This window comes from Anser brachyrhynchus (assembly GCF_964034855.1).
Source record: "Anser brachyrhynchus genome assembly, chromosome: 1".
In the NCBI taxonomy this organism is placed as follows: domain Eukaryota; kingdom Metazoa; phylum Chordata; class Aves; order Anseriformes; family Anatidae; genus Anser; species Anser brachyrhynchus.
The window spans coordinates 75,819,482-75,834,976 of NC_137694.1; positions in this window are offsets into that span (position 1 = coordinate 75,819,482).

Below are 15,495 nucleotides of genomic sequence, written 5' to 3' on the forward strand. Positions count from 1 at the left end.
ACAGGCAAGCATCTCCAAGTGGAGCTAGCCTGTGCTCAGCGCGGAAGCGAGACCAAGCTGCATGAGGAGCAGTCAAAGTGTCTGCATCAAGATGCCCAGTCCTTCCCATTCCAGGAGCACAATGCAGCCAGATCCTGCAGAATTTGCTAGCCTGAACTCTGAGATCCACCAGTCCCAGCTTCTGTGATCACCTGGAAGCTTTCTGGAGAGCTTTAGGACTACTGCAATATATTTCTGTCAAGGCAACTGGCTGAGTTCTTTTTTATTTTTTTTTCCTAGTAGATATACTGGGGTCTGAGTTTAGAGCTCCTGAAGGCAGACTGCATGGTGCATTGATTTAGTTAGGTCTGTGTCCTGGTTCCAGTTAGGACAGAGTTAATTTTTCCTCATAGTAGCTGGTAGGGTGCTATGTTTTGGATTAGGATGAGAAGAGCGCTGATAACATGCTGATGTTTTAATTGTTGCAGAGCAGTGTTTACACCAGGCCAAGGACTTTTCGGCTTCTCGCTCTGTCCTGCCAGCGAGCAGGCTGGGGGTGCAGCAGGAGCTGGGAGGGGACAGACCCAGGACAGCTGACCCAAACTGGCCAAAGGGGTATTCCATACCATCTGACGTCATGCTAAACAATATATAGGGGTGGCTGGCCGGGGTGGGGGGCCGGCTGCTCGGGGATAGGCTGGGCATCGGTCAGCGGGTGGTGAGCAATTGCATTGTGCATCACTTGTTTTCTTACACATTATTATTATTAATACTATTATCATTATCACTATTATTATTATTATTGTTATTATTATATTCCTGTCTTAATAAACTGTCTTTATCTCAACTCACCGGCTTCACTTTCCCGTTTCTCTCCCCCATCCCAGAGAGGGAGGGGGGAGGGTGAGCGAACGGCTGTGTGGTGTTTAGCTGCCAGCCGGGTTAAACCACAACAGTCTGTTATTGACAATTAGAGGTTTTCTGTCAACTGTGTGCAGGTATCGAACTACAGTCAGTATGTTTCTTAGGCTGCTCCTGAGGTTGGTTTTGATATCATCTGGTATTGTCTGATTTTGTGTTTTTCATATGCTTTTTGTTAGACATTTGTTGATGCCAAAAGGGACACAGAGCATACTTTATGTATTTAGGTATGTAGATAAAACATATAGTGAAATCGTGTAGGTACTTCACTGAAGGTTTCAGTTCACAGAGGCGCACAATGGTTTGGGGTGCTAAGGCCTAAATCCAAAGCTGTGACTCCCCACATTCACGGGAGTGTGAGTTTCATCCCAAGAGATGCTAATCAAAGTGCTCTGCCTGATTCTACCCTCTCCGGGTGGCCCTGCCTATTTTACAAAAAAAAAAAAAACGACGTTAAAAGGAGTCTTTACAGTCCTCTAGAAAACATTGGGGAAAATGAAACACTGCAACAACCCTTACTTCCCTTCCACTCAAGAAAAAGTCTATTTCAAGCAGGGTTTTTATCCTACTGCTGTTCTGTCTTCTCAGACTAAGCCACACCATTAATTTTAGCCAAAGTAGTCACTACGTTTGTGCTTTTTTGAACTTTCTTTTCTATATCCATTCTTCATCTGATTTCAAGGTCACATGCTGTATTTTAAGCATGAAATTCATATTCTACCACCTACATGAACAAAGCTAATCTTGACAAAGAACAAACTCTTGCTACCTTACAAGTAATTGTCTGTAGCCTAGTGCAGTATTTCTGTATTATTCCTGATTAGGTGAAAAGAAGATGAACAGCTGTTGCCAGTAAAAATCACATTTCGCTAGCTGGACTTTGAAAAATATAATGATACAGCACAACTAAATCCAAGAAGGCAGAATTTATGCCATAGTGCTATTACACTGCCAGAAAACTATTCTGAACTGAACAGCATTGCAAATGACCACGTAAGAGAGCTCAAAATGAGGACATTCACCAAGGAATAACTCATGAATTTAGCCATTGGTTAAGCTGCTTCTTCCTTCAAACATTGCCCCATCTGGTCTAGCAATTTTGCCCTATCTACTGGTAGAATTTTGTGATTTTGTTTTAAATTGCTATAATTTCCTCCCCTCATGCCTAGAGCACTGTGCAATGCCTTACTTAAGTCAGAGCAAGTAACCAAATAGGTCAGTTCCTTACAGAACGGTGGTAAGTCACCTGTCATACAGCAACTCCATAGCTGCCACATCCACTCTGGGCATGGATTTACCTTGTGAAGCAGACACATACGAGCACTGATAGGAAAGGCCAAATGGTCTGAGATCTGCAAGATTCATTGAATCCATCTGCTATGACCAGGCTGGATTCCCAGGAACTGGGTAGCTGGGTACAATGTTATGAAGCAGCTGACAAATTTCTCCTGCTCTTGCCTGTAATAATATTTCTAGGCATGCAGTGAGGCAATCAGAAATAAAAGTAACAAAAGCATCTCAGTTAGGTGTATTATAAGTCACACAAGACTACACCCCTGGGTTTGTGAAATTTTCATCACGCCCTTCTTAAAGGGACACCTCTAAACTAGTTTTGAGGTCTGCCAGGAGAGGATGTCATTAAAGAAACAGTTCCTGAAATGTGAATTGATTGGCTGTTGTAGTATCTAAAACTGGCACTCAAAGTCTCAATGCAATTTCTTAAGCTTTCTTAAAAAGCATTCAGAAACACTTCTCATTATTGTGAAAAAGAGTTTTTTTTTCTTTCAATGTATTAAGAGAAGCAGGTGCCATCCAGGTCATCGCTAATGAAAGAACAAGGCAACTCTTACCCATCTACAACTTAGAGCTGGAGTTCAATCCTACACTGTCAAGGTTACTCTTTAATGCTGCTCTTACAACCAGCTATCACCTCTGCCTTCCTATTGATGCTTCCTGTTGATGGTGGTTCCCTTCTGACACGACGTGAAGAGCCCGTGACTTCTGTGAACGTGTGAGCTTACGGCTTTAGCAAGGGGGCTGAGGGAAGCCTCCGCATCACTTACACATTGGCTCTTCTTTCTCGTTAATGTAGTATATCACCATGATATCTATTCTGCAAAGTTATTATGTAGAGGGGAAAGGACACTTTCTATACCTTTCATGTCTCTTGGCCTGTGGGCATTCTAATTCTGAGATTTTAATTTAAAATACAGAGAACAACTATGTTGTAAAGAAAGTGACTAGCGGAACTTCCATAAAAAGGGGATAGAAAGAGCAAGCCAAATTGCAGGTCTAGTTGAGCTAAGACATTTGAAATTAAAGGGAATTAGGAATGCAATAAGTTGTCGGTGATTTTTACTTTCAAAAAAGCTGTGTAATGACAGCTTAAAGCAAAGCTGGTTATGCAAGCCTGTGCTGGTCAACAGGGCAACATTTAGTCAAATTTAAGAGAATTTCTTTTTGGTATTGTGTCCTAAATGTTGGGCAAAACATGCGCTGAATCATCTGAAAAACCTTGTCTCTATATGTAAGGTGTTAAGGGGACCAATTAGGTGGAAAAATTATTCACTCCATTTTCCCCAATTAGCCTGGTTTTGGAACACCTTCCCTAATCCTCTTGCTTTCAGGCTGTGTGTGCTGATGGGGATGAGCAGCACCTTACTGCAGACCCCTGCTGCTTACAGAGGGAACAAGTTGTTGGTTACTGCCAAATGCCACCAGCACATGGCACACATCATGAAAGGAACAGGTCCCACATTCGTCAGCTGAGAAAGAAATGCGTACAGGATCTCTCTAACATTCTTGGTGTCCAACAGCTAGCATCAAACATGTAGGTAGAAATCAAACCATAATACACTGTGGCTGTGTGTAAGAATTCCTGTTTTTATTGTGGGGCTGGAGGGGAACTGTTGACCTGGACACTCCGTGCGTTGTTGCTGTGGTCTGAAAGGAAAAGTCTGCCATGGAAGGATGCCTCTCTCTTATGAATGGATTTTCTTCACACTTCCCTAACTGCAAGCTGGGAACAAGCAGGAGAACATTGGCCTCAATGCAGCATATTTTCGAAGGAAAGTAGAGGAAGCAGTGCATAGAGCGGTGGGCCTCCTGCGGCAGTAGCTGACAGAGTGAGGAAGGCAACTCAATAATAAGTATTACTGACCACATTTTCATTAGTCATTCTCTCCCTCATCTGCCTCTGCTTAAAGACATCACAGCATAAGCACTAGCTTGAATTAGTTGTTATTTATAGCTCTGCCTATGAACAGAGCCTTCTTCCAGATAGTGAAGATAAATTTTCCCTTTCCAGAAGGAAACTTTTTCCTCCTTGTTGCAGAGCGATAAAGTAAGCTGCTTTCCTCTGAGCGTTTGGGTTCTCCTACTGCAGCATATCATCTATTTCTGGGCTTGCTCAGGCAGCATCAGACTGCTGGTGGACACCAGTGCACAGCTGTGCTTGGTACTGTGAGGGACTCCCAGCTGGGTGAAGGTGTGGATGGGGCACAGAACTGCATTTCCAGTTTGGATGGTATAAGCTCCGATGTCCTGGCCATTCATCTGCATACAGTCATCAGTGCTCACTCACTTTCTGCCATATCCATGACCCCTTACTGAATTAATCATGGGAAAAAAAAATCGTTATCTCTGTTGAAGTTCCCAGAAGTGCTCTCCGGTTTATCCAAAAGAAGAAAGAAGTTCGCTTGAATGATTGTGTATAGATCCTTCTGATTTCTTTTGCAGGAAGCATCCTCAAAGGACCATATAATATTTTCAATGCTCTTTAAAAGGACATAGAGATGTAAATATTTGATCTTGCTGAGGGGGCTTTTTGCCAATAATTTAGGAACTGCCAGTGTTGTTCTGTCAAGCAAAAGGTGATCTAGTCCCTGGAGGCAAGCATCCTACACTTATTACAGGGGAGGTGAAGGGCTGACACTGCTTTTTAGCTAATCCCATCACTATCACTTCATATAATTTTATAGAAAACAGCAAGCAAGAAATACAAGATTCCAGTAAATACAGTTTACATGGGGAACTAGGGATCTTATTGAACTATGAACTTATAGTAATTCATCACAGGGTATTTTATTGATACATTACTATCAGCAACGTGTCTGTGCAATTTTCTCAGCTGGACCAGCTACAGATAGGCAGGAGAAGAGGGGGAGAGTGATTAAATGTAGTATGTATTCTTCTCTCCGCACCCATTTCTTCATAATGGTAAAGTGCATTGCCCTGCCAAACAGGTACTTTTCCCAAATGATCTGCATAGTTTTGCTTTCTTTCTTGCAGCAAGGCATTTACATGAAGACAGAATAACTTAGCTAGCTTGGCTGTTGTCTTGACAATGTGAGACAGAGGTAATCTAATGAGTTTACTTCTCAAAGCTACAAAGAGGTGCGAGTCACAAAACACAGGGTCAGCATCCGGATATTTCTGTCACTACTGTTCAAGGAGTTTGGCTTCGTTGTTTCTGTTCAAGCTTCTCTCTCTTTGAGATGACTAAGTGATAAGCACTGAAAAAAAGGAAGTTATCATACATGTTTATTAGCCCACTCTTAATAAAGAAGAAGGAAATCTAAAAAGGGAAAGGCAGTCGTTAGTTTTTGGAAAGACAGAGCTGCAAAGGAGTTAGTGCAGAAAACCAGACATAAAGACTTGAGGATTCTATTCCTGGGTAGCCTTAGGAAAGATGCTTCACCCTGTCTTTTATTAAAACACATTCTACATTTCAGGATTACTGCATTTAAACTAAAGCTCTATATCAACCAAATATCAACCAGGTATGCCCTGGACAACTTTCATGAATTACAGGGATCGATCAGAGATTCCCAGTACTAATGGAATGAAATTTGCCTCAAACTCCTTCAGAAGGGCAGAGCATGTGGATTCAGATCTGGCCCTTGGATTTGTGTCTTTCTCCACTTGGATGTTTTGTATGAGTCACAAAGGTATCTAAAAATTTGCAGATGGAAAACATTAAGAAATTGTACCTCTTTTTATGACCGACTGGACCAAGTAAGCAAAGCATTTACCATCCCATCCAGGACAAGGCAATTACAAAAGCTTCTAATCTTTTTCCAAAACTGGTGCATGGGAAGTAAAAATAGTCTTTGCATTTTCCCATTAACTTAGAAAATACAAACTGTTCTAGGAATCACAAATGAATGTTAGGTTATTTGTAGAAAACTCAGATTATTACATCATCTGTCTGGCCAGTGATTTATTACTGCCAAAATTCTGTGCTGCAGAAACACATCACCAATAAATCATCATTTCACCTTGTCAATAGCTTTAATAGGAGAGGGAGTGGGCTGGTGATTTTTTCTAGCCACAATGGTACTCCAAAAGAAGTTCTGAGGCAGGACTGCTCTTTCCAAAAGGAGCAACAACATTTCCCTGTCACCCAGAGGAACAGGAGGCCAGGAACATAATTTGCTTCTGCATTACAAAAGAGCACTAGAAGATACTGCTGCACTTGGAAATACTGCTTCATTTCATCCCTGGTGGGTGCTGCCACCCCTCTAAAGGAGGTTGCTTCCCCTTCAACATCTACCAAATTGACCATGAGAGGTGAGTGTTCCTCATACACTTCAGTGGAGTGGCTGGGCTCACCACTGACATTGCACAGGAGCTGGCAAGGAGCACTGGCAGAGCTCGTTGTGCAGCCAAGAACCTCCAGCCTGTGACGAAAAGCAATGGGGCTGGGAACATGCCCTATGTTAGATAATATTTGCAAAGCATTTGCAAGGGAAAGAACTGTATAAATGCTAAATGCTGTTGTTTAACTGGGTTGAGCTCTTTTCAAGACAGATCAACTGTATTTTCCTAGGAGGGATTTTAAGTGATTTCTCATTCTCCACCTTTTGTAAACATTTTGTGTTTAAGGCAGTTACTGTGTAATTCTGCAAAACAAGAGGGCTGTAGTTCCAAGGTCACTGGAATGGAGATCATAGTACTGAGGCAGTAGTCATTTATCTATGGTCTCCTACATACTTTCCATTTCTCACTTTTACCCTATCTCTTGACTTTTTGTTGTTGTTGTTGGCAATCCTTTTGAGTATTCCATTACTGAGTGAGGATTTTAGCCCACAGATTTATTGCTTTCTGTATTTTTACAGACTGGATAGCCAATAGTGCTGATTGTTTCTCCTTAAAGTGATATTTCTGCTTTTCATTATACTTCTTAAAAAGCATCCTGTTTTCTTCCCACATTTACCCTCACATATTTTTTTTTTCCTAGAACTCTTTGTTTTGCACTCTCCCTTCACCATAGGTTACATTTCTCACATTCTTTATCCTTTGAGTGTTTAGCAATCATAGTCAAATTTCCCCTAGCTTCACCCTCAAAAGGCTTAAAAACCCCTGCAAAAAGCAGCAGAATTCATCCCAAAAGAAGTCTCCCATAAGGAAATGAAAGCAAGACCTCATCTTTCTAACATAAAGTCAAGCTATTTCACATCTGCTTTTATGTCAAGAGAGAAAACACCCAGCATCTTTCTCCTTCTCAAGTTGTCTTTAGGTAGGAGCTCAAAGCTGGAACAAGCAGAGTGGTCTTGTGTTTATTAATCTCATTTCAATTGCCACCTATCACCTACCAAAGTTCTTAATATATCATGGTGAAGTGCTTCAGAAGCAACACAGTGAAATTTTGCAGCAAGGAGATGGCTTCAGCTGAACTATAGGAATTACATCATGAAGCATCAGCATCAATGCAGAGGCCATAGTAATAAGCTACTGGTTCCCCATGCTTTCTGCCGTATCAGTGCTGAGGGGCGGAAGCTGTGTGACTAAGGATTTACAGCATGGACAGCAATCTGCAGTATGACAGGTGACTGCAGTATGTAAGCTGAAGAAAGAATTTATGCTGCCTGTTCATACTCCCAGATTCTGAAGTACCTGGTACAGGTGTCCTTATAGAGTATGGATGTTGGAAAACGAGATTCAGAGCAAACAGCAAGTTGAACAAGATACTCCTTAAACCAGCCAGAAGGAAATGCTGAGGATGATGCCCATGGTTAAGCCCCAGAATCTGTGGAGAGCTTGAAGCAGGTCATTTTCTGTGTGCTTCTCTTTCTGCATGAATTCACTCTTTGGGCTGGTTCCTAATCCAAGTGAGCCACCACCTTGCTAAGGAAAAGCAAAAAGCCCAGAAACAAAAGGAAACTGTATTACATTTCAGCTGAAAAATGAGACAGTTGCGTAAGATACTTACTTAGAAAATGCAAGTTTACCAGTTTGCAGCAGGGCTGTTAAGGAAGTCCCCAAAGTGCCCCCCAGCTTGCAGATGTTTTGGTTTGAGCCTCCTCTGGTTTCCCTGGCCGAGGCTGTGCCCTGCGTGAGAGCGCCGCGGAGCAAGGAGCTGTTGGGTACGGGGAGAGCAGCAGAGCAAGGAGGGCTGCAGCCCAGTCTGCCTTTCTACGCGGCAGATTTTTGGCGATCAAATAGTTATGAAAGGCAGGTAGAACACATCTTTCATCATCTTGTGGGTGATTCAGAGTCTCATTGAATTGTTTTTCCGGAATCAGAACCAAGCAAGCCAGAGCCAGTTTTGTCTTGCAGATGCCTTGGGGCTAATGTGCAACTTGACCGCTCCTATATTTCTGTAGTGTAACAGGTAAATGCAGGTGTCTCAGGATTTTACCAGTGCAGAAGCAAGTAGCCATGGCCCCTGTAAGAAGTCTTGAGGAAGCTTTGCTCTTGTTGGGTAACTCTCTTCAAGGGTCATTCACAGTTCAAAAGGCACTTCATGGAGGTGTTTCATGGATGGGCCCTAGTTCCTGTTCTGATTCCTGCACATCAGCAAATGCGATGCCCACCAGTGCAGACCTATTGCATGTGATCTTTCCCTGGGGCTTCACAGTGAGATATATCCAGAAGGAAACCAGGTGTGTTTGTAACCTGTGCTTTAGGGCTTGGAGGTTGAGGAGCATTTCCATCAAAAATCCATGCAAAATTCAAGCAGACAGAGGAGACCCTTCAGAGAAAAGTGAAGAATCAACATTTTTTTAGTAGGTAACAAAAATCTGAAAGAGCTGGTCATCCACCCAAAATACAGTGCTTCTGCTATTTGAAAGCTATTCTTAGTAAAAGACTTGTACTGAGGGGAAAAAAAAAAAGACTAAGTGGATCTTACAGACCCTTATGATCTTTATAATAATGTATACTTTCTGGAGGATCTCTGTCTCATGGTTTGTGATGCAAAGTTTAATGCAAGGATACATGCTCACTAGGCTGCAGTGACCCCGACAAAACAATATGCTTTTTGCAAGGTTGAATTCCCCACAGAGGTTTCTCTGTGCTTTACTCTGGTTTATGGAGTGCTATGGATCACCAGCACAGGTCCTCCATGCACTCAGTTCTTCTTGGCAGAAGTTTCAGGGTGACCGAGTACTTTGCACAGATGCAGGTACCCAGATGATCTCATCATATAAGCGCTGATCACCTGTAAATGTGGCTGTGAGCATGATGAAAAGAACTGATGGGTTATGGACATCTGAAATCTGGGTCCCACTATGAGAGGCTGAGCTCTTGACAGTCCCTGTGCATCAGGGACCAGAAGAAGCAACCCAGCCTAAGATGGAATCTCAGTGTGTGCAGTGCATGCTTAAAAGATGCCAGTATCTCTCCCCCTGTTCTACACGGTTAGGTTTTCTTCACACTCTTCCCCTGACCTTCACAGCCTTCTGCTTCCACACCAGTTACTGCTGCGATTTGTCCCACCAGCATGGTGTTCTGCCTCAGTCCATGAGTCAGTTTGTTTGTGTGGCTCATTTCAGATATGTGCAGCCCATGGAAAGAACTGAACACAGGTAAGAAATCTTCAGCCTCAAGAGGAAGGGAGGACACCTAAACAAAAAGGAGGCAGCTGAGGACAACACCTTGCTGTTTCTTGAAGATGTCTTGAATTCTGCTGGCTGCATTGAAAGACCACTCCCCTGGAGAACACAATATGCCTAATATTTCATGACTCTCCGAATCCTAAAGAGGTGAAAAAAGTCACCTGAAATACAAGGAATGGCAGACGATCAGAATGCCGCTGAGAGCCGAGGAGAGCAGCTGCTGACATGCATTTAGTAGAAAGCAGAACAACCTCTGTGGTCTTGGGTCTCCGTTATCAAAGGTAGGCTGCTGAGGAGCAGGGAACTGGGGAAAACTGTCACCCCAGCTGCCCGCTGTGACAGCCGCACAGGCACCAGGAGGGCACAGGAGCAGGTAAATTGGCCCAGCAGGCAGGTTTTCCCCAAAAAGCAGCCTGGGCTCCCTTGGGAATTCACCAAGACCAGCATGTTCCTGCAGAGCACATGGGGCAACCAGGCAGGATCTCCTGCCTTTGCACTGTCTGAAAATGGGAATGGCTGCTACAGCAGTGGGATGATGGCAGCCAGGGCACCTCTGGGCTCTTTGGACCTCACAATCTGAGGAGCAGCCGAAGAAAAGCAGACAAGAAAAGGCGAGGGTTTGCTGTGGTGGAAAGGTCAGCTGTTCAGCTTTGTGAATGCTGATGTAGATCTATTTTGCTTACACACTTGATGATTAATGGTGTTTGACTAATTGTCTCACTGGACTGATTATTAGTTTTACCCTGTCTGTAAATAAGACAATCTGTGGTTATAGTAAAGCAGAATCCCTCCCTGTGAGTTTGTCAAATAAATGCAGATTGTGAAATACAAACATCTATTCTGCCCTGTGAGAAAAAGCCTGCATTGTAACACTGCAAAGGGTAGTCTGGCTGAGTAACAAACCTCCTGTGAAACGCACAGGCTCCAGAAAGAGCAGATAGGGGATTGGAAATGTGTAAGTCATTTTGGACTTCGCTACACCCAGCTGATGTTACTGAAAGCATCATTGCTTTCCCATCACAGGAAGAACGGGTGATTTTCAACAGTTATGTGTGATCACCAAACAAATGTCAGGTGACGTTTAGGATGAAAGGGCAGCAGCTAGTGGGTGCTGCAGATCAGTAGATTTCATACCGTAGATACAGTATGGAGTAAATTTGGCTTTGCAGTGAGAATAAGGGTGGTAATAGTGGAATAGAGATGCTACAATAAAACTATGCCAGCCTAGATTTTATGATGACACACTGCCTTTGCTAACAACTTAATCCTTAGGAGAACTCCGTACCTGCAAGGCTCTGTGGCCCTTGCAAGTAGATGTGAGTGTATGTGAGCTGAGCATCTGGCCCTCATACTGCAAACAGGTCTGCAAATGCCAAATATTTTCCAGCACCTGTGAAAAGTCTCTCCAGAGATGTGTTGTTTCTCCCTCCTTCAGATACATGTGCAGTTCTTGCCAGCCTGCATGACTACAAAGGCATGGGAAGGATTTGCTCGCTCTTCTTCGTTCCTCTTTGACCATTCCTACAGGAGGCTTATGGTCAGGAGATACCTCACTTCCCTCATCAGCCTGAACAGCAGCCTTCAGAAGCAGCCCAGACACCCCTGTTTCAGGCAACACAGTGAGGTGAGATAAATCTCATCCTAGTGGGAAAACAACCAAGGCTGCAATCTGAAGACATGTGTAAAAGGGCCAATGACTTCTAGTCAAAGCATGTTCAAAGCGCACCTCAGAAAGCACATGAGCAGGTTTGTGTTTCACTCAAGTTTTTCCTGGTCTGCTCCTCTGTGCTGGATATGTTGTGCAGCATGGAGCACGGCTAATATCTGGTTGCTACCTGCTGTCTTGCCCTGTGACACACAACATCCTTAACTAGCAAAAACACAAGAATGAGACAACACAGTAAATTGCTAATGCGAACGAGTATCTCACAGACGTTTCTCTTTTAATCGGTGAGTAAACAAAGCTGAAGATGTGTCAACATACTCACAACAGCAACACTCGGCATGACCATGCACGTGATTAAATAAACCCCTTTGAAGGAAGTGAGTCATTGTTTTGGGTTTGATTTTTATTTTTATTGCATTATACATAGCAAGCTTAGAAATGTGCTTTTGTTTATAGATGGCTCTGGGATAAAAATATACGCTGTGTACATCATTGGTTAAGTAATCCATGTCTTCCTTTATCCTTGGGTACAGACATCAGAAATGCACAACTGGGAGATGACCATCATGCAATAATTATGTTCCAGTTCCCCCTCATAGTGAGACAGCTCATTTTGATGGAGGATAGCTTCGGTGAAATTGTTCTCTCTGAGCATCTCTTAGAGGTTGTAAGACTCAGGATGTCTTACTTAGCTGTGTCTATTCTGAAGCACTCAGACCTACCTTATCCCATTGCTCGGGCTAATTGGTTAATAGATAATTGTTTTACTGGGAGAAGAAAGCTTCCTGCTCATAGTCAACTTTACAATACTGCCTGCCTGGATAAGTAGTATGCCAAGATGCTGGCTCCCAGGATCGTGTTTCTGATCTTCCACCTACTCCCATTCCATATCTGACGTCCTGGCTTACCATGTGTCCTGGCCAACAATCAGACCTAAGCAAATTAATATGGAGCTGATGTCCCAGGGTGCAGCTTTTCAGGTGCAAATTATCATCTCAGCTCTACCGGGTTCTGGGACATGCAAGCTTTTAAGATACAGAGTTAAAGCCAATGTCTGTGTATGAGGAGGAGAAAGTTGTTTTAGTGACTTTTATTTGTTTTTCCCCACTAACTGGGAACTAGGAGATATGAATTTAATGCAGTTTTACATGATACTTCCTGTGTGGTCTTGGACAAATCCTTAGTGGAGTGTCCTGCTATTTGTAAAGAAGTAATGCGTCACTGCCGTTTGTGCCCTTGAAAATCTGCCTTCAGTTCATTTAGCCCCCACAGTCATTTGCAAATTGCTTCAGTTTGTGAGTGTAGGACAAGTGTTAGAAATCCTCTCTGCGTAAGAACAGGAACTGTTTCAGTACTCGTGAAAGGTAGTGAATACTGAACAAAGGTAATTTGAAAATTATTGCTGTGATTATCAAACTGCAGTGCCAGTAAATAATGTGGTATCATAAATGTACTAAATAATTTGCGTCCTATTTCCACATTTTATTACAGTGTCCGGAATTTGAAGTGCTGCATCCTTGCCTGGTTCTGTAGCTTAGCCCTGGAGAAGACCAAGGTTTAAAATTTGTGTTTAACTCCAGAAAACAAAGTCAAAGAGGGCGCTCGCACCAACCGCCTACCACCTGGGGCAGAAAGATATCCCTTTTAAATGGCTTTGGTGTCAAATTCCCATTGAATCTCAGCGCCAAATCCAGTTTGGATTTCAGCCCTATTGTTATTGCTGACAGCCCTCCTAAGGCTTCAGAGGGGGTACTTTGGAAGGTAAGACACCCGGGCTGCATGCTGCTCAGGCCGGCCCACTTGGACAAGTATGGCTAGCAGGACCTCGCTGTCAGACAGGCAGGCAGGCAGGCAGGCCGATGGCACCATGAGCTATTTCCCTGCTTCCCTGAACAGCAAGTTTAGTAGGTGACTCCCTTCTCAGGGGAACTGAGGGCCCTGTTTTTCGACCTGACCCTACCCGTAGGGAAGTCTGCTGCCTCCCTGGGGCCAGGGTCAGGGATATTGCCAGGAAGCTTCCCAACCTGGTTCGCCCCTCTGACTACTACCCTCTTTTGATAGTCCAGGCTGGCAGTGATGATATTGATGAGAGAAGCCTGAAGGCTATCAAACGGGACTTTAGGGGACTGGGACGGTTAGTGGATGGAGCGGGAGTGCAGGTGGTGTTTTCATCTATCCCTGCAGTAGCAGGGAGGGGTACCGAGGGGAGACGGAAAGCCCACCTGATTAACACATGGCTCAGAGGCTGGTGCCAACACAGAAATTTTGGGTTTTTTGACCATGGGGCGCTTTACTCGGCACCCGGCCTGATGGCCGCAGATGGGTCCCTATCTCTAAGGGGAAAACGGATCCTAGCCCAGGAGCTGGCAGGGCTCGTTGAGAGGACTTTAAACTAGGAAAGAAGGGGGATGGGGCTGAAAGAAGGCTTGTTGGAGCTGTGCCAGGGGGAACAATGGCAAAGCTGGGGAAGAAGGCAATGGCCCGACTGAAGTGCGTCTACACTAATGCACGCAGCATGGGCAACAAACAGGAGGAGCTGGAAGCCATCGTGCAGCGGGAAGGCTATGAGTTGGTTGCCATCACAGAAACGTGGTGGGACCACTCTCATGACTGGAGTGCTCCAATGTCTGGCTATAGGCTCTTCAGAAGGGACAGGCAGCACAGAAGGGGTGGTGGTGTGGCTCTCTATATTAGAGAGTGTTTAGTTGTTGAGGAACTTGAGGCTGGGAATGATAAGGTTGAGTCCCTATGGGTTAGGATCAGAGGGAAGGCCAACAAGGCAAGCATCCTGGTGGGGGTCTGTTATAGACCGCCGAACCAGGATGAGGAGACTGATGAGGAGTTCTACAGGCAGCTGGCAGAAGCCACGAAATCGTTAGCGCTTGTTCTCGTGGGGGACTTCAACTTCCCAGACATATCCTGGAAGCACAACACAGCCCAGAGAAAGCAGTCTAGGAGGTTTCTGGAGAGCGTGGAAGATAGCTTCCTGACACAGCTGGTTAGAGAGCCTACCAGGGGAGGTGCCCCGCTAGATCTTCTCTTCACAAACAGTGACGGACTGGTGGGAGATGTGGTAGTCGGGAGCTGTCTTGGGCAGAGTGACCACGAAATGGTTCAGTTCTCTATTCTTGGCGAAGTCAGGAAGGGGACCAGTAAAACCGCTGTCTTGGACTTCCGGAGGGCTGACTTTGAGCTGTTCAGGACACTGGTTGGCAGAGTCCCTTGGGAGGACGTTCTGAAGGGTAAAGGAGTCCAGGAAGGCTGGGCAGTCCTCAAGAAGGAAATCTTAATGGCTCAGGAGCAGACCATCCCCACGTGCCCAAAGACGAGCTGGCATGGAAGAAGACCGGCCTGGCTGAACACAGAGAGTTGTGGCTCGAGCTTAGGAGAAAAAGGAGGGTTTATAATCTTTGGAAAAGAGGGGGGGCTACTCAGGAGGACTATAAGGATGTTGCGAAGCTGTGCAGGGACAAAATTAGAAAGGCCAAAGCTCATCTGGAGCTCAATCTGGCTACTGCCGTTAAAGATAACAAAAAACGATTTTACAAATACATCAACACAAAAAGGAGGACTAAGGAGAATCTCCATCCTTTCCTGGATGTGGGGGGAAACTTAGTTACAAAAGATGAGGAAAAGGCTGAGGTGCTCAATGCTTTCTTTGCCTCAGTCTTTAGCGGCAAGACAGGTTGTTTTCTGGATACCTGGTACCCTGAGCAGGTGGAAGGGGATGGGGAGCAGGATGTGGCCCTCGCTATCCATGAGGAAATGGTTGGCGACCTGCTACAACACTTGGATGTACGCAAGTTGATGGGGCCGGACGGGATCCACCCGAGGGTACTGAGTGAACTGGCGGAGGAGCTGGCCAAACCGCTTTCCATTATTTATCGGCAGTCCTGGCTATCAGGGGAGGTCCCAGTCGACTAGCGGCTAGCAAATATGACGCCCATCTACAAGAAGGGCCGGAGGGTAGACCCGGGGAACTATAGGCCTGTTAGTTTGACCTCAGTGCCAGGGAAGCTCATGGAGCAGGTTATCTTGAATGTCATCATGCGGCACTTGCAGGGCAACCAGGCGATCAGGCCCAGTCAG